Genomic DNA, 14,829 nt, shown 5'->3' on the forward strand with positions numbered 1-14,829 from the left:
ATGTTGGCTCGTTGTTTTGGGGGTCTTTTTAGCAAGCTCGAAGCAGTAGCTTCTCATGGCATGCCGGTCTTGGGGTTATTTTGCATATCTCTCCACCTCCTAAGTCTCTTCTCCTCACTGTTTGGGGAGGTCCCCACCTTTCACTGTTCTAGAGAAGAGCCATTAACTCGGCCCCAGCTAGGGCTTTTACTGATACAAAAACAACTATTAACGACAACGACCCGTAATTACCATAACACACAAGCAGCACCCCAGCAGCAACAGTGGTAACCTTTTTCTCACAAAAAAATTGGCAGATTTTTGTTTATAACATTCTCTACGGTTTTAGTTATTATGTGAAACAAAGGCATATACTGAGTTACAGAGAAGTCTTGGTTAGCTTGCAAGTTATATATCGTAGTTCCAATTTTGTCCCAAAATAAATTTTTAGTGATAATTTCTTGATCAGTATCGGGATATTGCAAAAGAATCCATTTTGTAAATTTTTTCAGGTTAGTCTTAGAGAGTTTGCTGTTAGAGAAAAAAAAAGTTGTTAGAAGATAAGATTTCTAGGTGAAATAAACAAAAGGGCCAGGAGACTTCTTCTCCTTTTTAATGCCTTTATTAAAAGTGATCAGCTCAGGATTGGGTGGCTCGACGGGTCTGCAGTCTCCGTCATCTTCCCGGGCGACTCAGATGAGGAGGATATGCGCAGCTCTGTCCACAAGGGGCAGAGCTGGGGGAATCCAGTCCTCGTGGGAGCCTTTAGGGCGTGATTCCCCGTCAGATGTTACTCCACCCACTCAGTCGGCCTGGTCTCACCGCCGGGGTCGTCTCTCTTGGTCAGGGCGAGAGGGTCTGAAGGTGTTCTGCATCTCTGCAGGCTCAGCACTCAGCTCCTCACGTCCAGACATCACTCCAGTCTCTCAACTCTTAGGTGGCTCGTCGTTTTGGGGTCTTCTCTGTACACCGGGGGACCCATGCTGCATTGTGGTCTTGGAGTCACTTTGCATAGCCCCCCCCACCTTCTCAGGTCTCTTCTACTGTTCGGGAAGGTTCCCACCCTTCTGGGAAAGGTACAACTTAGCCTCGGGCGAGGCTCTGCTGATACAAAAGGAGCGATTAGCCACAACGACTCGTGATTACAATAACAAAACACGAAGAACTTCAGCAGCTACCCGGGTCTGGCTGCCTTTTTGTAACTTTTTCTCACAAAAAAAATATTACCCGAATTTTGTTCATAACACTAGGATTAGTAAGTAGAAATCTCTCTCGTTCTGGGACCGTTTCGAAGTACTAAGTTTTGATCCCATATTAACGTGTCCCTTCCAGCAGATAAAAACAAGAAAAAAAAAGAAAAAAAAAAACAAAACGGGAATTAGGACCCAAAGAAAAAAAAAAGCGAGCAATAGAGGCTGATTTAAAACTTACACTTCTTCCGCCGCCGTGTGGGGTCCGAGGTCTGCTGGAAGGTAGTCTGCTTTTGTCAGTCTCCTCGAACAATTTCATTCAGATGTAAATTTCTGAGTGTCGAACTGACACCCCCTGCAGAGAAGATCTTCTAAAACAAAAAGCCCTCTCCACAAGAGGATGCGGCATTTCGACAGCAGTTACTGTTTTCCAAGGAAAACGCTGCTCTCCTGAGGCTCTTCTCCTCCTGTTCCATGCACCACATATGCCCCTCAGCCTGCAGGGCTGGCTTTGCCTCCGAGAAAGGCAGCATGAACTGGAAAGCTCAGTCCCTCCTGGGGACAGTGTCCGAATACCCAGGCCACTCGTAGCCGTGGCTACCTTAAGCAAGCTTAGTGGATATCAGCTCTTTAGTGATTATCAGCTCTCTTAGGATTCCAGCTCTTTGCTTGCTAAGGCGCCTGGCAGGCTAGAGGGGAAGCAGATGAGAGAGGAGAAGAAAATGTCCTGGTCATTCTACAGTGATGGTTTTATTGAGGGGTCTGTGAAGGGTTCCAGCGACGGCTCTTCTTCTTCCGAATGGGCTAAAACAGCCCCTTTTAATAGGGTATAAAGGGATCCAAACTTGTCCAATAGTAGGGGTTAGGGGAAAGTGACCTATGGGGTTACAGAGATAAGCTAGGGTCCGAAAAGTGGAAGACAGGAGCTTGTTTTGCTACCTCATCATGACTCAGAAATTCCTTTCGTTAAGCCTCGGCCCTCCACAGGGCCCTAGCCAATTCCATGGAGCCTGCTACACCACGCCTTTAGAACAATGGGTATCCCTTAACAGATAAAAACAGATTATGGACCCACATATACATCTCATAAAAGACAAGAATTCTTCCACACTTTGGGTATCAAACAAGTCAGAGGTATTGCCCATTCCCCAAAAGGGCAAGCCATGGTGGAAACGGCACATTATACATTTAAAAGCATGCAACAAAAAAAAAGAGTGAGACCCCAATAGGAATGCTTCCTCGAGAGCAGCTTGACAAAGCAACCTATGTTTAAAATTTTTTTAATCTCTCCAGTAGAGACAACTTAACTGCACATAAAAAGCTTCTGGGCCAGACTGCTGATGGAGAACGAGTTTACCCAGATGTTACATGAAATAAACAGGGCCAGGAGACTTCTTCTCCTTTTTAATGCCTTTATTAAAAGTGATCAGCTCAGGATTGGGCGGCTCGACGGGTCTGCAGCGTCCCGTCGTCTCCCCGGGCGACTCAGAGGAGGAGGATATGCACAGCTCTGTCCACTAGGGGCAGAGCTGGGGGATCCAGTCCTCGTGGGAGCCTTTAGGGCGTGGTGTCCCCGCCAGTTGTTTCTGCTTTTGCCGGCTGTCTTAGCAGGCCCTCATCTCCGGGGGCTACTCCCATGGTCAGGGCGAGAGGCTCCGAAGGTGTTCCGCATCTCTGCAGGCCCAGCACTCAGCTCCTCACATCCAGACATCACTCCAGTCTCTCAACTCTTATTTGGCTCGTTGTTTTTGGGATTTCTCTGTGGGTTTGGAGTCGGGGGTCCCACAAAGCATTCTGGTCCTTGGAGTCACTTTGCATAACCCCCCCCCTCCAGGTCTCTTCTCCTCACTGTTCGGGAAGGTTCCCACCCTTCACTGTGTCAGAGAAGGGCCATTACCTCGCCCTAGCCAGGGCTTTTACTAATTCAAAAACAACCATTAACGACAACGACCCATAATTACCATAACACAGGCAGCAGCCCAGCAGTAGTGGGAACTTTTTTTCACAAAAAAAATATTAATCGAATTTTTTTTCATAACAGTCCCCCCTCTTTCTCTTTGATCGAGCTAAAATTCTAAGCTCGCATCAACTCACAATTTTTTTGTTTTGAATCTACTATAAATCTCTTGTTCACTTTGGTAATCATGGTTACTTAACCTTGTTACTTTCCTTAGTTTCTTCAGGTTAGTCTGCACGGCAAGTATTATTCTACTAAAACAGATAAATAAGCATAGTAAAAAGAGCAATCCTCCAAGTACACACACAGTGAGAAAAACTACCCTTTCCCATACATCCTTTTTGAAAATCGCCAGGTTCTCCCACCCACTGGGATCAAGTGTAGGAGTTTGATCTCGATTATTTACACATGTTAATCTTTTTATTTCGTTTTAAATGTTCCTATTAATTGAATTCTTTATTTTTAATACTGCCTGGAGCCGGATTACTTTGTTTGACATAGATATTGGGATCCGAATTTGGCTTTTACAATTTTGGATTTTCTCAATTTCTATTTCACTTTCCCGGTTCTATTTATTTTCTCTCAAATCATTATATATAGGAACTCCCAAACTTGATCCAGTTTCTTTGGGTAATAAGAAAATTGGTTTTATCACTCTAGCAATGCAGCTGCCAAACAGATCAAACCTAGGGGTTTAGGGCTCCCCTGAAATGTGTTCCAAAAGGGGTTCATCTCTTTTCCAGTACACTCATATAAATACTTGCAACAAACAATTTTTCTTACCATTTTCACTATTTCTTTGCTTTTTACTAGTTCTGCTGAGCTCGTTTCAGCAGCATCACATTCAAAGCACAACCAGGCTTCCCGTATAGGGCACTCTTCTAGGAGTGGCTGCCTAAAAGTGGCAGTATTGTATGCTATCCAATACACTCTCTTATTTTTCTGATAAAGGACCAATTGGGAGGGGTTAACACAATCAGGGTTAGAACTGATGTGGACTCTCGACAAGGAGCTCACTTCCTCCTCATAGAGGAGTTGGTAGCATTCACTGCGCCGCTCAGCTGGGCTTCCCAGAGCACCACCAGCAATCAGAGCCATCAGTACTACCCTTCCCAAGAGTCCGGTATGGGTCATCTTGCACAGCCTGCCCACCCGGCCTTGCCTCTTGGGGAATTTTACTGAGGAAAAGCTTCCAAGCTCTTTAGAGTCCCTTCTACCCGCTTCTCTGGTTAAACCCCTCTTCGTCTCTTCCCTACCAATTTTGGTTTCCCCTCCCAGGGGAGTGTTCTGTAGAGGATTTACCTGGAGTCTTTAGAAATAAATTGGGGAACTTAACCAGAATTTCTTATTTACAGTCTTAAACTTTTTACCAACATAGTTTACACAGAACAGTTTTGAAATATTTTAAGCAATATTGCAACTTTTGATGCCAATTTTTTTCCCACACAGTTCAGTCTTTTTGACTCTTCCTTCTGAGAGTCAACTTTAAATCTCAGTATACTCAGGTGAATTAACTTGTGATGTGGATGAATCCTTATCTAGCGCCGGGGGGTGAGAGTGGTGTGGACTCTGGCCCAATGCCAGAGGGAAAAACTGGGAGTCTGGCCCAATGCCAGAAAGAGAAAGGGGTGAAGTCCGGTCCAATGCCAGAGGGAGAATGGGGTGCAGTCCGGTCCAATGCCAGAATGCCAGAGGGAGAAAAAAACTGGTGTTGAATCCTGGTCCAATGCCAGGGGGTGAGAGTGATGTGAGTCCAACCTTTTTCCTTTGGTCTGCACAGTCGAATTAGTAATGAAGAGTACCTGAAACGGGCTTTCAAACACAGGCATTAATGGTCTGCTATTTAATGATTTTATCAAAACTCAGTTTCTCTGTTTAATGTTATTGGTTAATTTCTCTTTTTCCATAGCTTGCATGTTTCTGTCATCAACTTCTACATACTCTGTATTTTGCAAGGAGTTGTATTTCTCAGCTAACTTAACTCCCAAAGTATTTTTATTCCCCTATTTTTCTGTGTATTTAATTCACTGGTTTTCTGTTCTATTTTTCAAGATCTTTTTTATCTCTTGCTTCTGTTTCTTACTTTCACTTACAGCTTAAATACTACTTTTCTTTCGACCCCTTACACTTAATTTTTTTTTTTTCTTACACCATTCTTCTACACAATACACTTCCCTCTAAGGAGATGTGGTAAAACTTATAATGCACAATCTACATTGCCTCTATTCTAATTTGTCTATATTCACTCTCACACATTCCTTCACACCCTCAAGACACAAACTGGATCATTATTCCTAGATAATAACGGGTCCTGTAGCCCCCCCCCCCTCACCTTGGGGTTGGCCCACAGGTCTCAGCATCTCTGGGCCCCCTGGAAGGGCCCTGACTCTGGTTTCCTCTGGTGCACATTCACCTGTGAGGCTGTCTGCGTGTCACTCACGCTCTTACAGCTACGGCTCCCTCACACATCTGGGGAGTACTAGTCTGGTTTGCAGGTCACACACACACTTTGGCCACAGCCCCCACCCGCCCAGGGGACACAGGCCTCGTATTGCAGGTCACACACACTCTCACTGCCCCCTTCCCACCTGCCCGGGAAGCTGAGGCTGACTTTGTGACTCACTCTCACACACACAACAAGACAACAAAAAGGTACCTTTTACTTTCACATCATTTATTACAAGTTAAGTATTACTGGACAGTTTTGGTGCTATTGGATATCCTTTCTACCTAGCTGTTTTTGTCTAACTTCAGATGTTTTTTCACTATACTATACTTTTTAGTACTTCGTTGAGACAGGACTTATCTGTTCCTGTATCAACCAAAAATTCAAATTCTTCATTTAGGGGTCCCACTTCAAAGTTTACCAAGGGCTCTTCAAGATGTTGCATGGGGTCCCCTATAGTGTAAAGCCCCTGACCCTCTACTCGTCACCTTCAAGGATCTTCCCTAAATTATCTTGTTCCCTGGCTATTGCCGCATCGAAACTAAGCTTTATACAAAACCTCCTGACGTGTCCTGCCTTTCCACAGTAAGAGCAATGTCGCTCTCTCAAAGGGCCTTGAGGTGTCTCCATCCCTCTTGCACCTGACAGTACTGACCTATCCTTGCCTCCTCCTGGTGGTGGACCCGCCCCCCCTGCACTTTCTCTAGCTACAGCAACCATGATCTTAGCCTTGGCCTTTGCTTTTTCTTCCTCCCTCCTTAAATACACCTTCAATGCCTCTTTTAATAACTCATTTATGTCCTTCTCTTGCCAATCTTCCATCTTTTCCAGTTTTCTCCTTATATCAGGCCAAGATTTGGTAACCAATTGGACTTTTAGTAACATTTGACCTTCTGGGGTGTCTGGGTCTATTCTAGAGCACAACTGGAAGTTCCGCCTTAGGCGATTAAGCCAGGCAGCAGGAGCTTCATCCTTCTCTTGTGCACCGTCAAATGCCAATTGGGTATTAGTTCCTTTGCGAACTGACTCTTTGATCCCCCGTATTATCAAAGACCTATATTCCATCATGGCCTTCCTCCCCTCCTCCTGGTTAGGGTTCCAGTTGTGCTCCGTTAGTGGTAATTTCTGTTCACCTGTTGGCACCTGGGGTCCTGGACTGTTATCTTTCTCCCATATTCTCATGCTAGCCGCCCTAATCATCTGGACCTCTTCTGGGGAAAATAATATACTCAGGATGGAATTCATCTCCCCCCAAGTGTAGATATTTGGACCTAGAAATTGATCCACTTGGTTGGCTATGCCCACTGGGTCCTCAACTAAATGCCCCAACTCTTTCTTGAATCCTCTCACCTCAGAAGCAGTTAGGGGAGCATTCACAAAGCCAACACCTCCTGCTTCTCCTCCCATAGGAACCTCTCTGAGGGGAAAGAGTCTCTCTGCCTTGGAGGTCTTGGATCTGGTGCTACAGTATGGCCCATCTTCAGATGCCAAACCCTGAACATTCGGCCCATCAGCAGGTGTATTTGCTGATAGCTGTTTATCGGGCGAGGAGGCATTTGTGCCCCAACCAGGAGGAGGCAAAGGGACAGCAATAGGAGGGGGAGAAGAGTCTGAGTGTATATTGAGAGGAGCTGGAGAAGCGGTGGAGAATGCAGCAGGTGGAGTAGGCGCTTGTGGTGATGCAGAAGGAACTGGAGGAGATACTGGGTTTATCATAGCGGAAGCTGAAGAGGTAGAAGAAGGAATTTGAGCAGGTGGTGATGAGATGGCAGCCGGGGGAAGAACCGGACCTGCCATTTGAGGTGCTTGAAGAAGAGTATTATAAAGTGGAGGGGCAGAAGGAGGCAAATAATCCAGAGGGTCCCATCTTTTACTAGTTCTATCATCCCCTCCTTCATTCCCTTCTTTCTTCCTCTGTACCTTACAAATTCGCACCTCTTCATCCCCAACAGCGCTCTTTACCCAGCACGATACATACAGCAATTGCTCAGGATCAGTATCGCCTCGAGCTGTCAGATAATTATTTAAGAGTTGGCACATTCACTTATCCTTCGTCCCACACCAAGGCCATCCGCCTTGCACCTCTAATTCTGGTGACACTTCCATACAATAATGGATCATTTTCACTTTATCTAATCCCTCTGTGGCCTCTATAGAATCCCATTTTACTAACAGTTCTCCTAAGGGACTACTGGGAGGTATATCCCTCAGTCTCTTGCCGGTCTTTTTACTATTACGACCTCCCATTTTACAGGTCTCAACAGTAAAAAGTCCCAAAGGTGCCTCTACTGACCGGTAATTTCAAAAAAAACCCTTGTTTGAGGAGCTTCAGCCTCCTCCACTGAACTTCAAATTTCTGCCTGATGCTCCGGACTTTATACTGAAACAACTGCCCAATCTCTTGATTGCCCAACTTCCCAACGTCAGGTCTTACATCTATCGGGACTTGAACACACGAAGCCTCGGCCTAAGAATCCGGGTCGTGCCTGACTCCCTCAGTCAGGAAAACAACTGCCTGATTTTTAGTTTGCCTAACCTGCCAATTTTTAGGCTTCACCGTATCAGGACTTAAAAGCAAACCACAGCCTCCTTCGCTGGGGTTTGTGCCTGACTCCCTCTGTCAGGACTTACTTTGCCTGCAGGGCTTGTGAAACACCCGAATCCTTCTCGGGACTGACAAATCTTACTCGGATCCTTCTCGAGACTTACAAAGGTGCCTGACCTCCCTCTGTCAGGACTTACTTTGGGTGCGTGCCACTCAAACACAAATTCCCTTCGCACGCCCAAAGGGGGGGGGGGCCTTTATTCCCCCTTGGGAGACTCACTCACACTAATTCCACTCGCTTCCCCCTGTTCCTGGCCGGGTTTCTCGCGAAAAGCCGGAAATGCAGTACTAAGGGGTCCACTCTCAGGTTGAGGGTCCGGCTGCTGGCCCGCGTCTCACTCACACACACATGCGCACGTCTCCCACTCCCGCCACCGGATTTCTCACCAGTCCGGTGCTCCGGTGCTCCGGTGCTCCTCTGCATCGCTGTCCGGAGCCGATCTCTCTGGTCCTGGTAGCCAGCTGTCCTCTGAAGATCCAAGATGGCCAGTCCTGAGTCTTCTTGCGGCGTGGCTATTCCGGACGTGCGCCCCCAGGTGAAATAAACAGGGCCAGGAGACTTCTTCTCATTTTTAATGCCTTTATTAAAAGTGATCGGCTCAGGATTGGGCGGCTCGATGGGTCTGCAGCGTCCCGTCGTCTCCCCGGGCAACTCAGAGGAAGAGGATATGCACAGCTCTGTCCACTAGGGGCAGAGCTGGGGGATCCAGTCCTCGTGGGAGCCTTTAGGGCGTGGTGTCCCCGCCAGATGTTACTTCGGTCCGGGTCTCGCTCCCTCCCAGACCTGGCCTGGGGGATCTCAAAGACAGGGTGAGGAACGATGAAGGTTTCCAGCATCTCTGCAGGCCTAGCACTCTGCTCCTCACATCCAGACATCACTCCAGTCTCTCAACTCTTATTTGGCTCGTTGTTTTTGGGGTCTTCTCAGTACAGCGGGGGACCCATGCTGCATTGTGGTCTTGGAGTCACTTTGCATAACCCCCCGCACCTTCTCAGGTGTCTTCACTATGAGAAAGGTACAACTTAGCCTCGGGCAAGGCTCTGCTGATACAAAGGAGCAATTAGCCACAACGACCCGTGATTACAATAACAAAACACACAGAACTTGGGCAGGGCCAGTGATCTGGCTGCCTTTTTGTAACTTTTTCTCACAAAAAAAATATTAACCGAATTTTTGTTCATAACAGACGAGATCAAACCTAAGGGTTTAGAGTTCCCCTGAAATGTGTTCCAAAAGGGGTTCATCTCTTTTCCAGTACACTCATATAAATACTTGCAACAAACAATTTTTCTTACCATTTTCACCGTTTCTTTGCTTTTTACTAGTTCTGCTGAGCTCGTTTCAGCAGCATCACATTCAAAGCACAACCAGGCTTCCCGTATAGGGAAGGAGTGGCTGCCTAAAAGTGGCAGTACTGTGTGCTATCCAATACACTCTCTTATTTTTCTGATAAAGGACCAATTGGGAGAGGTTAACACAATCAGGGTTAGAACTGATGTGGACTCTCGACAAGGAGCTCACTTCCTCCTCATAGAGGAGTTGGTAGCATTCACTGCGCCGCTCAGCTGGGCTTCCCAGAGCACCACCAGCAATCAGAGCCATCAGTACTACCCTTCCCAAGAGTCCGGTATGGGTCATCTTGCACAGCCTGCCCACCCGGCCTTGCCTCTTGGGGAATTTTACTGAGGAAAAGCTTCCAAGCTCTTTAGAGTCCCTTCTACCCGCTTCTCTGGTTAAACCCCTCTTCGTCTCTTCCCTACCAATTTTGGTTTCCCCTCCCAGGGGAGTGTTCTGTAGAGGATTAACCTGGAGTCTTTAGAATTAAATTAAGGAACTTAACCAGAATTTCTTATTTACAGTCTTAAACTTTTTACCAACATAGTTTACACAGAACAGTTTTGAAACATTTTAAGCAATATTAGGACTCTTGATGCCAATTTTTTCCCACACAGTTCAGTCTATTTGACTCTTCCTTCTGAGAGTCAACTTTAAATCCTTTGGTCCTTTTACCACAGTACATTCAGGTGATTTAGCTTGTGACGCAGATGAATCTTGTCCAGCGCCGGGGGGCGAGAGTGGTGTGGACTCTGGTCCAGTGCCAGAGGGGGAAGCTGATGTTGGATCCGGTCCCGTACCTGGGGGTGAGACTGGCCCTTTTATTCTTGTAATATGAGTCCAACCTTTTTCTTTGGTCCGCACAGCTGAATTAGTGATCAGGAGCACCTGGAAGAGGCCTTCAAATTTAGGCATTAATGTTCCCGTATTCCATGATTTTATCAAAACCCAATCTCCTGGGCTAATGTTCTGAACTTTTGTGTCGAGAGGGGAAGTTTGAGGAAGGTATCCTTTCTTTCTAAGTCCCTCCAGAGTTCTTCCAATTATTTCTAAATACTTTCTGGTAGCTTCTTCCCCTTCCAGATAGTCTCCTGTGCTATAAGGTGTTAACAAAAATGGCAGCCCAAACATCATTTCATAAGGTGAAATTCTTATGTCAGCCCGAGGTCTTGTTCTGATGCGCAATAGCGCTAGGGGCAAACACTTCAGCCAATTCATTTTTGTTTCATTCGCTCCACCCTCCCAGAACTCTGGAGGTGCCATGGAGTATGCAACCTCCATTTCATTCCTAAAGCCCCAATTATATTTTGTAATGTTTGGGACACAAAATGTGGACCTCGGTCTGAATCTATGGTGTTCACCATACCATATCTGGGGATAATGTTCTCTAGGATTGCTTTTGCCATGACTTGAGCTGTTTCCCTCCTGGTCGGGAAGGCTTCTACCCAGTGTGTGAGATGATCAACTATAACCAGTAAATATCTGTACCTTTGCACTGGGGGCATCTCAGTGAAATCTATCTGTATGCTTTGGAAGGGTCTCAAGGCTAATTCCCTTCCTCCAGGTGCTACTTTTCTCATAACTTTCTGGTTCACTTTTTGACAAATGACACACCCTCTGGTAACAGCTTTAGCCAGGCTGTATACACCGATGCATAGGTTATTTCTTAAGAAATGATCACATAGTCCTTGGACTCCCCAGTGAGTTAATTTATGTAGTTCTGTTAGCACTGTCCGAGCCAGTGCTTTATTCAAAAACACCCGTCCATCTGAGGTTACCCACTCTCCCTGTTGTCCTTGATGTAACTTTAAATCTTTTATTGCTTCTAATTCTTCTTCACTAAATACAGGTTCTTCCCCTTTTTCAGGTGTCATTTTTGTCTTCAAATTTTTTACTGGATCCCCTGGTTCTAAAGCTGCTTCTTTGGCTATCTGATCAGCCAGTCGGTTTCCTCTAACTTCTAAACTGTCTCCTCTTTGGTGCCCCTTTATATGGACCACTGCTATTTCTGTAGGTTTTTGTAGGGCTTCTAATACTGATCGGACTAGGTTCTCATGGGCTAAGCTCTTTCCCTTTGAACTTAAATACCCACGTTCCTCCCATATTTTCCCAAATGTGTGAACTGTCCCATACGCATATTGGGAGTCCGTATAAATGGTTCCCCAATCCCCCTCCAGTAAGTCCAGTCCCCTTTTCAGGGCATATATTTCGCAACTTTGGGCTGACCAGTTTGGGGATAGTTTCCCTTTTTCTGCAATTTGTAATGTTTCTCCATCTGTAATGGCATAACCTGAAGCTCTTTTTCCATTTACTACCCTTGAAGAGCCATCTATGAATAAGCTTCTTCCAGTTGCTAGAGGCTGATCTTCCAAATCTTCTCTCACTTTTGTTTGGAGATAAACCAATTCAAGACAATCATGTTCTAAATTCTCCATAGGCTCTCCCATTAGAAATTGTGCTGGATTGAGGGCATTTGATGTGATAAATTCTAAGTCCTCTGTATTCATTAGTACTATCTCATATTTTAATATTCTAGCATCGGTTAACCACTGCGGAGCTCTCTGTCTCAGTACTGCCTTAAGATCATGAGGAGTATGCACTTTAATTTTTCCTTGTAAGGTCAATTTTTGAGTCTCCTCTATCAGGATTGCGGTTGCTGCTACTGCCTGTATACAAACTGGCCAGCCTCTAGCCACTGGATCTAACAATTTGGATATGTACGCCACAGGTTTCCTGCACCCTCCCCACTCTTAAGTTAATACTCCATAGGCTATACCTCCTTCTGCACTCACAAACAGGTCAAAGCCCTTCCTGAGGTCTGGTAAGCTTAAGATCGGGGCAGAAGACAATTTGTTTTTTAAGTTTTCCAATTGTTGATCATCTTCAGCTGTCCAAATTAGGGGTTCTGGATCCACTAGTTTATTGTACAGAAATCTCACACTCTGTGTGTATTGGTCTAGCCATAACTTACAATACCCGAACAAGCCCAGGAGTTTTCTCACATCTCTTTTCGTTTTTGGGGCCGGGAGAGCTAAAACACCTGAAATTCTGTCAGGGCCTAATTTCTTATACCCTCCCCCTATTATGTGCCCCAAGTATGTTACTTCTGATTGCACAAATTGTAGTTTCCCTTGGGAAACTTTTAGTCCTTTCTCCCCCAGAAAATTCAGAAGTTTAATACTAGTTTGTCTGACCTGATCTTTTTCCTTTCCTGATACCATCAGGTCATCAACATACTGCAGGATCTGCACTTCTTGTTCAGGGACAAATTGTTCCAACAAACTCTCTAAAGCTTGTCCAAAGAGGTTGGGGGATTCAGTGAACCCCTGTGGTAATCGGGTCCACCTAAGCTGTTGTCTCCTTTTCGTACTCGGGTCCTCCCATTCAAAGGCAAACCAATCCCTACATTCTGTTGCCAGAGGACACGCCCAGAAAGCATCTTTCAAATCTATGACAGTGAACTAAGCATGTTCTCTTGGAATTCTGCTTAAGAGACTATATGGGTTGGGCACAACTGGATGTCTGGCAATGGTTCTTTTGTTGACTTCCCTCAAATCTTCTACCAGCCTATATTTCCCTTCAGCCTTTTTAACTGCCAGTATAGGGGTATTATGTGGTGACATGCAGGGTTCTAAAATTCCCTCTTGCAACAGTTGCTCAATGACTATAGAAAGCCCCTTCTTTCCTTCTAGGGAAATCGGATACTGTTTAACCCGTATGGGTGAGGTATCATCCTGCATTTTTATTGTTATTGGTGGAATGTCTAATAAGCCTCTCTTTCCCCCCCTCAGCCCATACCTCAGGATTTATCTCTGCAACATCTCCTTGAGACAGCTTCATCACTTGTACTACCATCCTCCCTTCCCTTGGAACAATCCCAACCCCCAAATGAACATGCAGATCCCTTCCTAACAAACTTTTTTCTAAGTTAGGCAGATAAAGAAAATTAGCTTCACATTGCCTTGAGTTTCCAATTATTTTCACTTCTTCAATCACCGATGCTCTAAATGGTCTCCCCTCCGCACCCAATACTTCACAAAATTTTCTCCCAATTTCCATACCTTGTGGTATTTTGTTGAGACAGGACTTATCTGCCCCTGTACCAACCAAAAATTCAAATTCCTCATTTAGGGGTCCCACTTCAAAGTTTACCAAGGGCTCTTCTAGATGTTTCGTCGGGTCCCCTATAGTAAAAAGCCCCTGACACCTCTAGTCCTCCCCCTTAAGAATCCTTCCTAAATTGTCCTGTTCCTTGGCTATTGCCTCATCGAGACTGAGCTTTCTACAAAACCTCCTGATGTGTCCTGCCTCCCCACGGTAATAACACTGTCGTCCTCTCAAAGGGACTTGAGGTCTCTCAATTCTTTGTGCACCTGTCAGTACTGGCCTACCTCTGCCTCCTCCTGATGGTGGACCCGCCCCCCCCTGCACTTTCTCTAGCTACAGCAACCATGATCTTAGCCTTGGCCTTTGCTTTTTCTTCCTCCCTCCTTAAATACACCTTCAATGCCTCTTTTAATAACTCATTTATGTCCTTCTCTTGACAATCTTCCATCTTTTCCAGTTTTCTCCTTATATCAGGCCAAGATTTGGTAACCAATTGGACTTTTAGTAGCATTTGACCTTCTGGGGTGTCTGGGTCTATTCTAGAGTACAACTGGAAGTTCCGCCTTAGGCGATTAAGCCAGGCAGCAGGAGCTTCATCCTTCTCTTGTGCACCGTCAAATGCCAATTGGGTATTAGTTCCTTTGCGAACTGACTCTTTGATCCCCCGTATTATCAAAGACCTATATTCCATCATGGCCTTCCTCCCCTCCTCCTGGTTAGGGTTCCAGCTGGGATCCGTTAGTGGCAATTTCTGTTCACCTGTTGGCACCTGGGGTCCTGGACTGTTATCTTTCTCCCATATTCTCATGCTAGCCGCCCTAATCATCTGGACCTCTTCTGGGGAAAATAATATACTCAGGATGGAATTCATCTCCCCCCAAGTGTATATATTTGGACCTAGAAATTGATCCACTTGGTTGGCTATGCCCACTGGGTCCTCAACTAAATGCCCCAACTCTTTCTTGAATCCTCTCACCTCAGAAGCAGTTAGGGGAGCATTCACAAAGCCAACACCTCCCGCTACTCCTCCCAGAGGAACGTCTCTGAGGGGAAAGAGTCTCTCTGCCTTGGAGGTCTTGGATCTGGTGCTACAGTATGGCCCATCTTCAGATGTGAAACTACTTTGAGGGATCTCTGGGTTACCGTGAACTTCCTGCCCATCAGCAGGTGTATTTGCTGATAGCTGTTTATCGGGCGAGGAGGCATTTG

Source organism: Melozone crissalis, unplaced genomic scaffold (genome assembly GCF_028551555.1).
Source record: "Melozone crissalis strain CALT ecotype California unplaced genomic scaffold, PUWL_Pcris_2 ptg000035l_1, whole genome shotgun sequence".
In the NCBI taxonomy this organism is placed as follows: Eukaryota; Metazoa; Chordata; class Aves; order Passeriformes; family Passerellidae; genus Melozone; species Melozone crissalis.